Source organism: Colobus angolensis, unplaced genomic scaffold (assembly GCF_000951035.1).
Source record: "Colobus angolensis palliatus isolate OR3802 unplaced genomic scaffold, Cang.pa_1.0 Scaffold440, whole genome shotgun sequence".
In the NCBI taxonomy this organism is placed as follows: domain Eukaryota; kingdom Metazoa; phylum Chordata; class Mammalia; order Primates; family Cercopithecidae; genus Colobus; species Colobus angolensis.
In genome coordinates, this window is record NW_012117822.1 from 243,862 (window position 1) to 260,857 (window position 16,996).

General features: G+C 39.7%; 1 long non-coding RNA gene across 2 annotated transcripts in view; it reads left to right on the forward strand.

The window, feature by feature from the left end:
- The window catches only part of LOC105522828, a 228,238-nt gene that overhangs the window by 128,127 nt on the left and 83,115 nt on the right, over positions 1-16,996 (forward strand). For both annotated transcript variants that reach the window (XR_001003498.1, XR_001003499.1), the window contains exons 2-3: positions 4,846-4,971; positions 7,341-7,466. This is a non-coding gene — a long non-coding RNA (uncharacterized LOC105522828). The remainder of the gene's footprint in view (positions 1-4,845; positions 4,972-7,340; positions 7,467-16,996) is intronic.

The following is a 16,996-nucleotide window of genomic DNA, read 5'->3' on the forward strand; positions in this document are numbered from 1 at the left end:
AAGCACAATCACATCACCTGCTTCTGTTATTTAAAAACACAGAATCTAGTGTCTTCTGATGGCAGGTTAGAGACCACTGATCCCTGGAGTTCAAGAGGCCCACCGGATGGCTCTTGTTAATATTCCAAGAAGCCTAATCATACAGATTAAACATTTAAACACTATTATTCTGTCCTCGAATAGACTACTAAGAATATATTTCTGAAAACCCTTTTAATGGAATGATATTGGCTCAGTATTATCTCATGTTGGTCATATGCTGTTATTTTAATAAATGTTTTCTGTGAATGCAAATAGATAATTTGTTTTGACTTAATTTTAATCGTTTGTTTGCTCGTCAAAATTCTACAAAACTTGGGTCCAATGAAAAAGAAATAAAAAATTAAAAAGAAGCTGTTGGTGTTAAAAAGGCAGTAATCTGCTTTTCTATCTGCTTTTTTAAGAAGGGGACAGCAGAATGTATTACACTAGACTTGAGGTTCAGATACATCTGGGTTAGAAGTCTAACACTTTATACACTGTCTACAAGCACTTTTTCTAGCCTCAAAAAGCCTTTACTTTGCTTATTTTAAAATAATGATAATACTCAACTTGCAGATTAATTGTGCCTATCACATGAGAAAATATCACATGTTATATGTGCACATGCAAGACTAGTCTTGAAGGTCTCTTGTTCTGAGGAATGTGGAAACACAGAAATAAATTTTCCAGAAAAGAAATTAACAAATACTTGAAGTCATGCAATTAGAAAAGGAGAAGTGCTGTCAAATGGTCTTCAAAATGACGAAGTCATACAACCATTGCCTCAAACTCACATGCTTGTCTGTTAGTTTGTCTTCACTACATAAATGGAAGGGACTATTGAAAAAACATAAGCAATAAGAATGAAGAGCTCTCACTAGTGACAGCAATATTATTTACTTTTTTTCTGTTTCTGCCTTCTTGGTTATTCATCTTTTTACTAACGGAGCTTTAACACAGTTGGTTATGTACTCAACTCATATATTATTTATAAGTTCTATGTGTTGTGATTTATTCATTGACTTCTCAAGGCTTAACCATTCTTTAATCCATTGAAAAAATAAATGTGATATGGTTCTTTGGAGCTGCTGTCTACGTTTTTTGTTTGCTTTCAGCATTTTACTAACAGCTCACTCTTACAAAAGAGATAACAGGGAACCCAAGTTCCTGCATTAGACCAAATTTTTCTTTGGATTACACCAAATCTTTTCATTGCCTTCGAGTTGGATGGGCTGTCCTGCTTCTCTTACTCATGTGTAGGTGATATTTTGCTTTGTCCGTTCTGCAGGTTATCCGGGTGTTTTACAGACAAGGCTGAATGGAAGCAGACACCCCACCTCCTACAGGAAAGGGCTAATGGCAGCTGCCTGGATATGGCAGCAATTTTGGAGGTGGACAACAATTCAGTGTAGACACGTTTGTGGCTCTTCTGTGGATAATGCCAGCCTGCTTTTCCCAGGAACATCTCACTTGGAGCTTCTCCTTCTGCTTTACTAGTAGCAATTTATGACCAGAGCCATCAGCTGTATATTTAAACTTGTTTTGAGGTTTCCAAATAAGTATAATCCAAAAGTAGACCTGGATGGTTTAGGTTAGACAGACACAAGGTTATGATGAATATCAGTCCTTGGCGAGATCGATTTATGTATTCTTTTTAAGTAATAAGGAAGCATCTCTATTTTACGTTACAAGAAAGAAAGTTCTGATCTGAAAGGCTGAATGTTTCTATTTCTTAAAGCAAATCAGAAAATAATGGTGTGACTGCATATGGTGAAGAGATAAAGTTTGGATAGGATAATCTTTTCAGGCAAAATTATCTTAAAGGTTGAAATGATTCTTTTAAAAGAAAGCGTGTGTAGAAATGTATAAAATATATCATGTTCCTGTATTGGACAAGAATTCCAGAGAGGCTAGAAGGTTCATCCTCAGAAGTTTATACTTAAAAGATAAACTCAAGCTGTGTGTTTCCCCTAGGGGCTGGCTCAGCCATTAGAAGACCAACCATGTCCGCAAAGGCCAACACTGTCAGCCTGTCCAAGTTCATCTTCCTAGTGGAACTTGCCTCAAAATGCAATTAGTAGGACGTTTGTAGAAATATTTCAGTGTATGGTTACAGAGAGTGTCAGGTTGACTGTGCTTAGGAGGAGGCAAGGCCTTCTGCTATTCATTTCTGAAAAGTGCAAAGATCATTTGTTTGGATTGCAATGTATTCAACATTTAAATGCACTTACTTGTAGAGTCCTAACTGCCCTTCCCATGGCCATTCATAGAGATGCTTCCCAAGATGTTACACAGCCAGTGGCATGAACTCCATCCTGTGTTCCTCCCTTGTGATTTGGAGAGCCTCTGTCATAGCGTTTTGCTTTCTCTTTTTTCTCACTTCAGATGTGGATTAAAGTCTGCACTCACAGCTTTCTCCGATAGTTTAAGGATATTTGATCCTTCAGTATTTATCCATTATTGGCTCTGTTTACCCAAGGGAAAATTAAGTGCAGGGCCTTAGAACAGTGAGCGCTTTAATACGCGGATGCATATGCTGATCTCTGACAGATGTTGGTCTTTGGGAACAACAGAAAGGGGAGGTACGTCATTCACTTGGGAAGCTGCTTGTGCAAACTGACTGATCCTGCAGGTGCCCGGGCAGCGTGGCCATGAGCCACGAGCAATGCTGAGAAAAATGTCTCGTGCAAGGGCAACTCCTGAAATATTACGATCTTTCACACATACACCCAGCCAGCTGGCAGGGGATTCCTAGCAGTGCCTCCTAGGAAAAACAGTGGTTCTAAAAGGTTTTCATTTTAATTATATATTACTGGGCTTTAAGGTTTAATTTTGTGTTTTCTATGAAAAGAGAAGTTTTATTTGTAGTTGTTACTAGCCAATCTTATTTCTAAGTCTACTCAGTTATGATCATTTTCTCAGGCTAAAAGGCATAGTAGGCAAGGTGGCTTTTGTGCATGTCAGGTGTGTGTGTTTGTGTGTGTGTGTGTGTGTGTGGTCTCATATATTTAAGGTAGGAGAAATCCCTTCAGGTAGATTTCAGTAAAGATTTTTTGGTGGTTTTTGAGACAGGGTCTTGCTCTGTTGCCCAGGCTGGAGTGCAGTGATGCAATCACAGCTCAGTGCAGCCTTGACCTCCCGGACTCAAGCAATCCTCCCACCTCAGCCTCCAAAGTAGCTGAGGCTACAGGTATGCACCACCATGCAAGACTAATTTTTATTTTTTTTGGTAGAGTCAAAGTCTCACTCTGTTGTCCAGGCTGGTCTCAAACTCCTGGGCTTAAGTGATCTTCCCACCCTGGACTCCCAAAGTGTTGGGATTACAGGCATAAGCCACCCTAGCAAAGACTCTTTTGTTTCTGATTTAACTTTTCAACTAGAAAAGTTTGGTGTTCACGGAGCCCCACAGCAATAAGGTGACATCTTTGTGCAAGTGCATATTTTCCATTTTTCCATTGCCCTGGTCATTTGTATGAGGGGGGCAAATGCAGGGCTGCCCCAAGAGCGCCTTGAGGGCAGGGCTGTGTCTTAGTCATCTGGGCATTCCCTGTGCCTCCTGTGGTGCCTGTCACATGATGGGTGGGTTCTTATGTGCTCAGTGAAGTCAAGCTCCTGACAGAGACAGGTGTCCCAAGCTCCCTACGCAATTTCCATTGTGCGTGATATTCCAAAAAGGGAAGAAACCCTACCAGAGCCGTCGTGACTCTGAGACTTTCAGAACTTTAGGAAAACTTTATTTTCGTTGTGCATACAAAACCCTTATTTTTTCAACCATCAGCTGATGTTGTGACATCATTGGTCTAAATTACCAAGAATATTTTGTCTGATGTAGGCACTCTGTAGTAGGACTCTGGATAGATGCCATTACCCTGAGACCTCCACATTCATGAAGAGCAGCAGCCCTGGAGCCAGTCTGCTGGGGTTCAAATCCAGACTCTGTGGCTTCCTAGGTAACTTTGATGGCTCAGCCTCTGGCTACATCAGTTGGTGTGAGGATTAAGCAAACCAATCCATGTAAGTGCTCAGATCGGAGCCATGTACACACTACATATCCAATACATATTATCATATTTGATTACTGAATTCTCTGATAATCTCTTTTCCAGGGAATGAGGTGAAATCTAGAGGGAATTCTTGAACTTTTCCTCCCCTGCAGTGACTCAGAATGTGGTACTATAGGGGCTTTCTGAGACGTCAGTTCTGCTCCTCCCCTCACCCTGCAGCCTGGCTCTGACTCTCCACCCCGGTTCTGCTCCATGCTGTGGCTGCCTCTCCCCTGTCCCTTGTCTTGGCTCTAGGTCTAGATGGTCCTGGACTCTAACTCACGTTCAGCTCAGACTCACCCTGGTGCCAATCGCCCACACTATCCTGTGTGTTGTAACTTTAAGTGGCTGAAGGTCTCTTTCTAACATTTTAACTCAAGGGATTTGAATCATGTTTCCTGTCTCTTAGGAAAGACAGGGATTCACCTTTCAAGAGCATGGATCAAGTAGCCAGCCACTCGGTGGAAAGCACTGCTCTCAGTGCCTGGGACACAGCAGTGAACAAAACAAAATCTCTGTGTTCATGGAGATCTCGTGCTAGTGAAGGAGTCAGACAGGAAGCAAATGGATATTTGATTGAATGCCAAGTTTCTGGTGCAGATTTTCTCAAGGGTTGCAAAGTAGTCATCATAATAATTTCCACCTAGGGAATATTTACCCCTATGGGACAAATCTGTCCATTTCTGCCCATCTGAGCAAGTAAAACACAGGACTGCCATAGCTATTGCAGAGCTCCACGAAGCAAGCAAGAGTCATTATTGGTTTATTCTCTTCCTTCCAGGAAAATATTTGCCGTGCCTGCAGCATCCAAGGATCAGTTGGGGCCAATGTAAAGCCAGTATTATAGGATACTTCTCAGACTGACAGCCCAATGTCACTGGAAACCACTGGGCCACAGGAAAGGCAGGTAAGGATCATGGTTATAGATTCAGGTTTGGTATCAGACAACCGCTTTAACTTTTAGGTTCACTGTCACTTACCAGTAGAATAACCATGAGCAAATTACTTAGCCTCTCTGTCTTAGTCTTCTAGGGTTGCTGTAACAGAATACTGCAGACTGGGTGGCTTCAACAACAAATATTTATTTCTTTGAAGGCTGGGAAGTCTGAGATCAGGGTGCTGGTATGGCCTGGTTTTGGTGAGGACTATCTTGCTAGTTTGAAGTTGGCAGTCTTCTTATGTCCTCACATGGGAGAGAAAGTGAGCTCTAGTCTTTCTCTTCTTGTAAGAACACTAATCTCATTATGGTGACTCCATCCCTATGATGTCATCTAAGCCTAATTACCTTCCAAAGGCCCCCACCTTCAAATACCATCACATTGGCATTTAAGGCTTCTACAGATGAATTTTAGGGTGGGTGACACAAACAGACAGCCCATAACACTCTCTAAAGCTCAATTTTCTCATCTTTATAGTGGGGACATGTAAGTATTTAGGTCGTAGAGTTTCATGAAGTTTAAATGAGATTATGCACCCCATATTTGACATAGTACAAAATAAACTGTACCTGATGTTTAAAGTCAAGCTCATTTTGACCCCAGGAAGTCAATAAGCCTATTTAGAGCATTCAAGAAGCAGAGCTACTGTTTGTCTTCTCTGGGCTGCCACAGGTGTGGTGGAGGTTTCCCAGAAGGCAGCAATATTTTGTTAAATAGAGCAGTGTCTTGGATACCTGGTGAAACCCAATCTCTTAGACATCATCTGTGAACATGACAAGCAAGGCCAGTCCTTAGGGAGATGGCACCCTTAGGAAGCAGGCAGGGGTTAAGTGGCGCAGTTCAGGGCAGGTCTTCAGTGATGTGGGTGAGCAAGTGTGGAAGGGAAATCAGATTACACAGAAGCTTGCAGACAGGAAAAATGATAATGATACTGTAGTTCATTTTCTGAATTGGCTAAGCAGACAGATGCCCCAAAATTCACCCAGGTGGCATGAGGGCCCAGGCCTGTGTTAGCAGATGTATCCCAATGCTGTGTGCCTGGCTTGGATTCATTAGCAAGAGGTAGGGGTTTAGGGGAGGGGATTTATTTTATCTTTTTTTTTTTTTATTACTTTTTGAGAAAAGGTCTTGCTTTGTCACCTGTGCTACAGTGCAGTAGTGCAATCACAACTCACTACAGCCTCTACCTCCCCAGCTCTAGGGATCCCCGCACCTCAGCCCCCAAGTAGATGGGACTAGAGATGTGCACTACTACATTTGGCTAACTTCTTTTTTCCTTTCTTTTTTTTTTTTTTTTTGTAGAGACAGGGTCTCCCTGTGTTGCCCAGGCTGGGGCGGGGGGAGGCTTAATACAGGTATAACAGGATTATAAATTTATTCACATAACTCAGCTGTGCAATGAAACTCTACATATTTTTTACATATTTATTTTTCTATAAATTCTACAAATTCTACCTATTTATTTTTCTCAACTGATCTAATCTTCCTGGGCCCCACCTGCTGGATCGTGGGGTGATCAGGGACTTATGATCAAATTCCAAGCTCACTGTCTTCCACTGTGATAGTTTCTTTTGAACTAGTCTTTCGAACTCTCAGTTTCTGTCAGATAAATATTTAGCTAAAGGAGCTGTGTTAGTTTGTCTTCTAAATGTGAGAGAGGCCCTGGTGGAAAAAACATATTTCTTCTCACAGATAATACTGAAGGAAAGATTTAATTAGGGTGTCTCTACAAATGTAGATTTTTCATGATTTCCTTGCAAGCTTCCCTTCTTCCTCACTTTTTCCTCCTCTAGAGCTCCAATCCTCCTCCCTTAGCCCAAGGGAATCCAGTGCTTGCATTCTTTGTAAAGGAGCATGTTCTGGTGCCAGTATCCTCTGTACCTAGCAGACACTCCTCCAAGGAAGATGTGCAAAGAGGGCAGCTTAAGCAGATGCAAATTTTACGGTAAAACTTTAGGCCCCAAAGCTCAAAAATGATGAAGACTCTTTTCCTGCGTACTTCAAGTGTCACTGCTGGCTAGTCTCAGACATAAAATAAGCTTTGGTTATTAAACATGCTTTTTAAAATATAAATAGACAACACTATATGTCCTAAAAACTGTTATCCTAGTTGTTTAAAATGTATATTTATATACAGCGATATGGTTTGGATCTGTGTCGCCACCTCAATCTCATGGTCAGTTGCAATCCCCAGTGTTGGAAGTAGGGCCTGGTGGGAGGTGATTCGATCATGGGGAGCATTTCTCATGGTTTAACACCATCCTCCTTGGTGCTGTCCTCTCGATGGTGAGTTCTCGTGAGATCTGGTTGTTGAAAAGTGTGTGGCACCTCCGGCCAGGCTGTCTTGGTCCTGCTCCTGCCATGGAAGAAGCCTGCTCCCACCACGCCTTCCGCCACTGGTAAAAGCCCCCTGAGGCCTCCCCAGAAGCAGATGCTATCATGCTTCCTATAGAGCTGCAGAACTGTGAGCCAAATAAACCTCTTTTCTTTATAAATTACCCAATCTCAGATATTTCTTTATAGAAATGTGGGAATGGATGAATACATACAGTGACCAAGTTCTGCCTTCCTATATTAAGTTTATTATAGCTGCAAAGTAACTACATATACTAAGCTAAATGCAGTTTCAAATATTGAGTCCTTCTTAATTTTTAGGTGTAAATAATTTGACTTCTGTGAAAGTTTTAAAATACATATATAACAAATATTTCATACCTAACCGTGAAGACAACAAAAATATCACCCATTATACAGGGTAAATAGACTGAGATACACAGGTTAAATAGATAGCCTAAGATATTACATTGTCCAAGTCAAAATTAAACTACTACTTAATTTTTTAAAAAAGGACTATTATGCTGAGATAGTTAAACACGGAAGACAGCTTGCTTATTTAAGCAATGTTACCCAAGATTAGTGGCAGAACACATAGAAAAAGAAGAGATAGGGCCCAGGTTTGAGAAAATTAAGGAAAATTGATGGATTACTTAGCTGATTAGTTTTAAGAAGTGTTTTTTGTTCAGCAGAGGTGGTCTGACCTCAGTGCACTTAGGGGATTGTTTACATGCTTCAGAGGGTTAAGGAGAAGAGTTAATCCCAAAGGTGTTCTGTTGGAGAGACCAGATAAGTCTACGTGAGCCCGAGCAGGGTATATATACTCCACTACCATCAAGCCTCCACCTGAAAATGTCTCCATTTAACATGGCAGTGCTGTCAATTAAGAGCCAATTTGACTTAACAAATTCAAAGAACCTACTAGTAAGTTTATACTCATGTACAAGTTCCAATGTACTATTTGTAACTCCTCCCTGGTCTGTTCCACGCGAGAAAGGCCCTTAAAGTCCTTCCCTTTTCATTCTACTACTTTGCTTCTACTACTAATACATAAGAATGCCAAAGCAGCTGCCTCTCTAGAATTCCTCTTCCATTATAGAATCTGAGAAGTTGTGACTGTCCATTTGTGCCAGGGATCTATGTTTGTCTGCGGTTAATGCAAAAACCTGAGTCCTATACTAAATACAACATTAGAGCTGAACAGTAAGGATGTCAAATATTATAATCTAATTTCAGAACTATTATGCTACAGAAATAGTTAATTATAGAAATACTTAGAACATGCTAGAAATAAATAGGATATTCTTGAAATACACATCAAAAGTCATATTACTCTTTCTTTTAGACCTATAGATGGGGTCGCACACCATTCTTCAAAGACTGGAGTCTCTCCGTGAAATGATTTGACGCTATTAAGTGCATTCTGCTATGTGGTTGCCTCACCAACTCCCTTCTTGCCTGGACTAATACAGTAACCTGTGGATTGGTCTCCTTGCCTTGAGACGATGACATTTCTGGCACTTAAACCCATCAGCATCAAATTGTTCTTTTGAAAACATAAATATGGCCATGTTACATGTTTTTAAACCTTTCAGTGGAATACCTTTAACTACAGGATAATGTTTAGATTTTTTTTAATATACTTCATGTTCTAGGGTACATGTACACAACGTGCAAGTTTGTTACATATGTATACATGTGCCATGTTGGTGTGCTGCATCCATTAACTCGTCATCTACATTAGGTATATCTCCTAATGGTATCCCTCCCTGCTCCCCCCACCTGACAACCAGCCCTGGTGTGTGTTGTTCCCTTTCCTGTGTCCAAGTGTTCTCATTGTTCAATTCCCACCTATGAGTGAGAACATGCGGTGTTTGGTTTTCTGTTCTTGAGATAGTTTGCTGAGAATGATGGTTTCCAGCTGCATCCATGTCCCTACAAAGGACATGAACTCATCCTTTTTTATGGCTGCATAGTATTCCATGGTGTATATGTGCCACATTTTCTTAATCCAGTCTATCACTGATGGACATTTGGGTTGATTCCAAGTCTTTGCCATTGTGAATAGTGCTGCAATAAACATACGTGTGCATGTGTCTTTATAGCAGCCTGATTTATAATCCTTTGGGTATACACCAGTAATGGGATGGCTGGGTCAAATGGTATTTCTAGTTCTAGATCCTTGAGGAATCACCACACTGTCTTCCACAATGGTTGAACTAGTTTACAGTCCCACCAACAGTGTAAAAGTGTTCCTATTTCTCCACATCCTCTCCAGCACCTGTTGTTTCCTGACTTTTTAATGATTGCCGTTCTAACTGGTGTGAGATAGTATTTCATTGTGGTTTTGATTTGCATTTCTCTGATGGCCAGTGATGATGAGCATTGTTTCATGTGTCTGTTGGCTGCATAGATTTTTTAACATGGCATGCATGACCCTTCACTCTCTGGTTTCCACACATTCTCCAGAATTACTTCCTGTTGCTCCCCTATGTCTATTCTTGCCTCCAAGAATTCCCAGCCACTTGTGCTGTGGACTATGGCTCTCTATGCCTCATACCTGTGCTGTCCTGGAGCACTTCCTTCAACTGATGCACAAGGAAATCTTGCTTATTCTTTCCTGATCTACCTGGGTTTCACCTTCACCTGTATGCAGAGTTAATGCCTTCCTACCCCCTGTTCCCATATCAGGCTGTGTACTATTGAAACATTCATCAATCCCTTCAGGCTGTGGCTTAATGTGCCCATCTCCTTATCAGCCTTGGCAATTTAAGGACAGAGGTTTTATTTTGTTTTGTTTTTTGTTTTTTAATCTCTCTCATTTTTGTGTGTTCTCAGGGGCAGGAGAGAAAGGATGTTAATATGTTGAATTAATGTTAATCATTAAAAGCGTCACAGCCCCAGATTTCTTTAATCCCTATTTATTCCAAATTGATTGAATTTGTAACATTCTTATGAATTTTGAATGATCTTAAAATGAAATAATCTTATTTCACAAAATAATCCTTTGTTGAAATATCATTCAACAAAGATATTATTCTAAATACTGAAAACCAAAAGATTTTTAATTGGAGAAAGCATAAGTCATAGAGCTATTTGGTGGTCAGTTAAGAAGAAACTTGGACAGGATGATACCAACAATGGGAAAAAAAGAAAAGCCCCAATAACCATCCTGTCTTACAACCTACAAATAATATTATATACAATTTTAAATTCAAATGTGTTTGTTAGCATGTTTGAAACCTATTTTTGTTTGTTTGTTTGTTTATTTGTTTTCCTGGGCTCCTCAGATAGTGAATTGGACTTAGGAACAGATTGTGAAGAATAAACTAGAATCAGTCATATGGATGGAGGGGGAATGTCCTCTAGGGAGGTAACTTACCAGAAAAAGAGGCTGAAGAGTAGGCAGCGAGGGAAGAGCTGGTGACTCCTCATCTGCAGCACAGGGTGTTGTGAAAGTAGGAGGGAGAAGGCTGGCACAGGGTTGGGGAAGTCCACAGTAGATCATGGAGGGTTGTACAAACCTCACTAAATTCCAGAGACCACAGGAAGTCTCAGCAGCATTTTTCCAGGGGAGGGATGCTATCAGATTTGCAAAAAAGCAGACTTGAAAATCATTCTCAAGGTAGCACAGGTGCTGGAAGAATAATGAAAATTATTGACCCTTAAAAAGTCCTTATTCTGTGCCTGGTATTATTCTAGGCATATTACATATGTTACTGCATTTCATTTCCAGCAAACTAAGAGGCGAATACTAGCATTTCTTCTTTTACTAAGCTATATGCACATTAAGTAGCAACACTGAGATCCAAATCAAGGTAATCAGGCAGGAGAGTCCATGCAGTTACCCCTGCTATAGTGCCTCCCCAAAGCCAGGAGGAATTGTAGCCTGGAGGTGGATTGGTTAGTTGAAAAACAAAACCAACAGCAGAAGGAAGAAATAATAACCTAGGATAGTGATGAAGCAAAAAGAGAAATAAACGTAAGAGATATTTAGAAGGCAAAATTAATTAGGTTTGATAACCCCTTAAAAATCAGGTCGAGGGTGATGTTCAATGTCCGCATCAGACAGGTGGAGGTGCTATTTGCAAGAATAAAGAACAGAAACAGCATATTGGGTGTCAGGTGGAGAGGGAGCTTTTGGCAATGTTAGGGATTCAATTTGTGAAGCTAATATTATAAAACAGTGTACCAAAATGATATATTAGCAGTTTTAAATGCACAGAGGAGGAAATGACTCATTCTGATTAAAGAAGACTCAGATAAGTTATCTGAATTTTGAAAGATGTGTAGATTTTCCTCAGTCGCAAAATGAAAGAAAGGCTATTACAGGAATAGGGAATAAAATGTGCAAGTTAAAACATCGTAGGAAATCAGGGTGAATCCCAAGGTACAGTGAGAATCCAGGCAGGCTGCACAGTGCATGGCAGAGAATGGGAGCTGATGCTGAAGGAAAGCAGGAGTGAAACTGGGAGAAGTTTCCACGTGCTTAGGAGCTATTCCTCTCTGCTCAGGAGCGAAATACACTCTCAGGAGTCCCAGGGTTGGTCAGTGCTTGTGTGTAGGTGTACCTTTGGAAGGTTATGCCCAAGGCGACATGTGACAGCTGCTGGCCAGGTTTAGGGAATCACAAAGGAATTGAAGGCTGAAGCTCACAGGCTGGCCAGCCCCAGAGGAACTTCTATTTTCGCATGAGGATTCTGCTTTGCACTCTAGCCTCAGAATGTGCCATGGTGGCAGCTGTCATCAGTATAGCATCTTACACATGGTGTGCTCCTTGGCTAGGAAGATATGCCCCTTGAGAGACTTCTGGACAATGGCGGGCATCATTTCCAATTCCCTCTCCAGGTCTCTACATCTCTCATATAGAGTCTGCTACTGATGACAAATCTGGTTTACTAAGCAACTTATTATGCCTTGCAAGCCACCTTATGTATTAAGTGGCATGCTTTCCTCCCTTTCCTGGCTTGTGCCCCAGTCACTCAAGTCTCAGGAATGTTTTCTTTTCATTTCTTTTATTTTTTAACTTCATCTCAATTTTTTTTTTTCAACTTTTATTATAGCTTCAGGGGGTACATGTGCAGGTTTAAAGGAATATTGTGTGATGCTGAGGTTTGGAGTACAAATGAATCCATCTCCCAGGTAGTGAGCATAGTACCCAGTAAGTAGTTCTTCAGCCCTTGCCCAGTTCCTCCCTCCCTACTCTTGTATTCCGCAGCACATATTCTCATCATTATGTCCATGTGTACTTTATGCTTAGTTCCTAATCATGACTGAGGACATGTGGTATTTGGTTTTCTATTCCTGCATCAGTTCACTTAGGATCATGGCTCTAGCTGGAACCATTTTGCTATAAAGGACATGATTTTGTTCTTTTTCATTGCTGCATAGTATTCTATGCTGGATACATATCACATCTTTATCCAATCCACAGTTGATGGGCACCTGTATTGATTCCTGGCCTTTGCTAATGTGAATAGTGCTGCAGTGAACATAAGGGTGCATGTGTATTTTCGGTAGGACAACTTATTTTCCTTTGCATTTATACCCAGTAATGGAAACTTTTCTTTACGCTTTCAAATTTTATGCCCTGCCATCATTCTAGCATCTATCACACTTGGTTTAATTGTTTGTTTAAGTCTATGTATCCTCCCCTGGACTGTGATTTTCTTGACCCTACTCCACCCCCACCCCCTTATTTCTGTAATAGTTGTGCCTAGAACAGTGCCTGGCACATAGTAGGCACTCACTAAAGTTTCTTGTTGAAAGTCATTGAATAGTATGTAAGAAAAAGGGAAGCTTTTTATTTATTTACCATGGAAATTTCTCTCAGTGTGATTAGTAAGCAAACTTTCCTTCTTCTTTCACTTTTCCCCATAGTCAGAACCTCTCACTGCAGGCTTTGGAAATGCAATCCTTCATAGAGCTTGATGCTTGGCTACTCTCACAGTGGATCAAGACTGCACTCTTATTCCCATATTTCAAATGATAGTTTTTCTTGATTATGTGTGAAATGCACTTATCTGTGGAGGAATCGATCAGTTCTGACTATTTACACAGTTCACATCTGCAGGAGGAAACTCTTTCATAAATAAGATACAGCAAAGTCCAGAATCTGTGAAATCATTTTAGTCCAAATGAGTCTTTTGTGTCCTTTGTTCATGGAGATTGTGTGAAGCAAGGCGCACCTGTTTCAATAGTAACTGCAGCCCCACACTGAGAAAAGAATTTTTGAGTTGTGTCATTAGAAGTCATAATTGCATATGTGAGAGAAGAGAGGAAGGATAGGGCAGGATGCAGTCACATAACAGGCAAAAGGGTAAAACACTGTTCTCTTAAAATAGTGGAGTGCTTTAATTTGGCCTTAAATAGCAGTTGTATGCATTTTGCTTCCAATTCCAGTGTTCTCAGTGAAAAAAAAGAAAAAAAAAAAAGGAAACTGACCATGGATTTATTCCAGGGCATTTATGCCTGATCTGCTACCTGTTGTGGACAGAGCATCTTGTAGGTTCTTTATCCTCATGTATGGACATAGGGGAAGACAATACTGAAGAGTTAATCTTGGCAGGTAATTATTAGGAGATGCCTGTTTTGTTTGTTTTGAATGTCTAAATTATCACAGAAGGAGAAAAAAAGCAGGATCCCCAAAGGGGTTGGCATCTGACCTGAATTTTGAAGCATGAGAAGTTAGCAGGCAAAGACTATGGGGAATGAGTATTCAAAACCTAGGGCACCAACGTGCACATGCAGGGAAACAGAAACCAAGGTGTTGTACTCAGAAAATGCAGAAATACTGAGAGTAGCTCAATAAGACTAGAGTGTAGGTTAAGGGAGTGAGAAATGAACCTAGGCAGGTATGTAGAAGCCCGATGAAAAAAAGACCTTACAAAACACCCCAAGGACTGTGCCACTTATTTAGAAGTGAATGAGGAGTCAGTAGAAGATTTTAAGAAGGAAAGTCACATGGTTAGGGTTTTATTATAGAAAGACAGCTTTGGCAATGGAACCCAAAACACCTAATTGAGGCAAATCTGTAGGAGGGGAGAAGGCCCAGCAATGCCAGGCCCAGTCCAGTATGTACACCTGAGAAAAACTTCCACATGTGCATATAAGACACAAAGAGATTTGTTTCAGCCTTCTTTGCAATAGAAGTACTAGAAACAGTCTAAACACTCACTATTAAAGGATTGTGTATATAAAATGCAGCAGTGTCACAGAATAATGTATTACTACAATTAAATGGCATGAACTTGATCTTTATATATATCAATGTAGATTGGCCTAAAAATAATAATGTTAAATGAAAAAAGCAAGAAACGTGAAATTTCAATTATGGAATTATCTAAATTTATATAGATTTAGAAAATGCACACAGATCTAAATAACATGTGGCTACCTGTGTGTGTAAGTAAAAATTTAAAGTGAAGCAGAAGGTTATACACCAGTCTCACATAATGTTTGTGTGAGGAGAGGGGGCAGAGAGGGAAATAGAATTAAATAAAGGTGGTGAATAAAAGTGGCTTTAGCTTTTTCTGAAATGCAATATTTTTGTATGTCTTTAAGGGAAATACAGATCATATTACTTACGTAATTTTTCTAAATATATAATTAGGGAAAAGAGATTAATAGCAAATATGATACAATATTAACAGGTATTCTGAATTGTGGGTGTGTTTGTTCAATTATACTTTGTATTATTTTGTACTTGAAAAATAATTGATCTGTCTTCTTGTAAGTAAAATTGTTTGTATGTGGTGTGTGCATGCATGTGTGTACAGTGGCCAGATTCATGTGAGTATTAGCTGAATCTGCTAACTATGAAACCAGGCGATAGGAGAGTTTCAGATGCATTGTCAACCAGGTTACGATAAGAACAAAAAGAGTTGAATCAGTTTGTGACTTAGCAGGTTATCACTGACCTTGATAGGGATGACTTCAGCAGAGTAGTAAAAGTGGACATCAGATTGCAGTGGATTCAGAGAATGAATGAAGTATGAAGAAGAGGTGGCAAGTGTCATCTATGTCCAGAAACTTGGCTATAAAGAGGAAGAAATAGATGGACTAGTACGTAGAGGAGGATATAGGTTTAACGAAGGTGGTTGTTATTTTTACAAGTAAGGAAACTTGATATTGCTTATCTGAAACAGGAATAATATAATAAAGAGGAGAGGTCAAAGATACAGCTGAGGGCAGAAGAAAACAGGAAGGAAGAGAGTCTACTATGGGAAGGTGGAGCCTCCCTGAGCAGTGAAAGTCAAGAGAGGCAAGGAGAAACTCAGAAGTGCAGAATGGAAGGCATGATATGAGTTTGAGGAATTTCAAATGAACAGCTTCAATTTTTTAAAAATGCAAATTGTATAATTCTGCCTTGACTGAATATTCTCACTTGCATGGAAGAAATATAAGAATGTGTACCTTCTTGTACATAAATAACTACAGCTATTTATCTTCTTGTTATTATAGAAAATTATCAAAAGCAGTAGTAATATTATTCTTCTTGCAATTACAGCAATTTTGGTTTTGGCAAGTATAACAAATATTAGAAAGAAAAGCAAATTACCAAGTAATGTGGACAGGGATGTGCTTTTAAATAATAGAATCTGTGCTTAGACCATGAAAGTTGTTAGGTCTGTACTACACCAATATATCATGTTGGAAATTAAACATATTATATTTTGCCATATGCTGATTACATTAAATACTCCATAGAACTACACTGATGTACAATTCTTAACTGATTTCTCTTTCCTCCTTTTCCATTTGTATCCCACTGAATTTATTCTTTATTTGACCTAAGTGATTAGATTAATGGATATTTTTAGCACTTTTTAGTGACACCTTCATATATAATGCAAAATACTTGGAAATACTATCAATTGACTTCATTCATTTGAGAATACCAGTGGAGCTCCCAACATCATAATTTCTCATAACTTGATTTTCATGGGATCATGGAATTTTAAAATTGGAAGAAATATGTTTCTAGTCATCTAGTATAGCTTCCAATCCATAGGCTGAATCCTCGTGGCTAATGAAAGCCTGGAAGAACATTAGAACCACCATGAGGAGGTAAGGAATGAGCAACATTTTCTTCTTTTTCTAGGTGAGGCAATTACATATGACATACTGTCTGTTGATGAATATGCTAAGAGCATCAGTAAGCATTTATTTCTATTTGTTTGGCCAATAGTGGCCAGGCATATATTTATTGAATCAACATATAGTTACACAGGAAATGGCACACTATGCCAACTAGGAGTTTCCAACTAGGAGTTTCCAGTCACATACAGAAGACAAGACATCAGATAGCTAATAAGACACACAAATTCTCAGTACTCAAAGGATAGCACAACTTGCTTTATAGTCATACAGAAACAATTATTTGTTTGTGGACATGCAGCATCCTTGGAAAGCTATTAGCTTCCATGTGAGGAAAGCTACATGAATGCTGATTATAACATGTTACAATTGAATATCAGCACTGCAAAGAAATGTCTGTGCTTTCACTGTTGGACTGCCTAACAGTTTCAAAGGGTTCCCAATCAAAACCTGGTGTGTTGGTATTCTTGAAAAGGGGGAGAGTCATTCGTGAAGCATTCCATATTAAAAAAAAAAAAAAAAGTAAAGCAAAGAGGGAGTGTGGGTAGAACTTTATGAGAG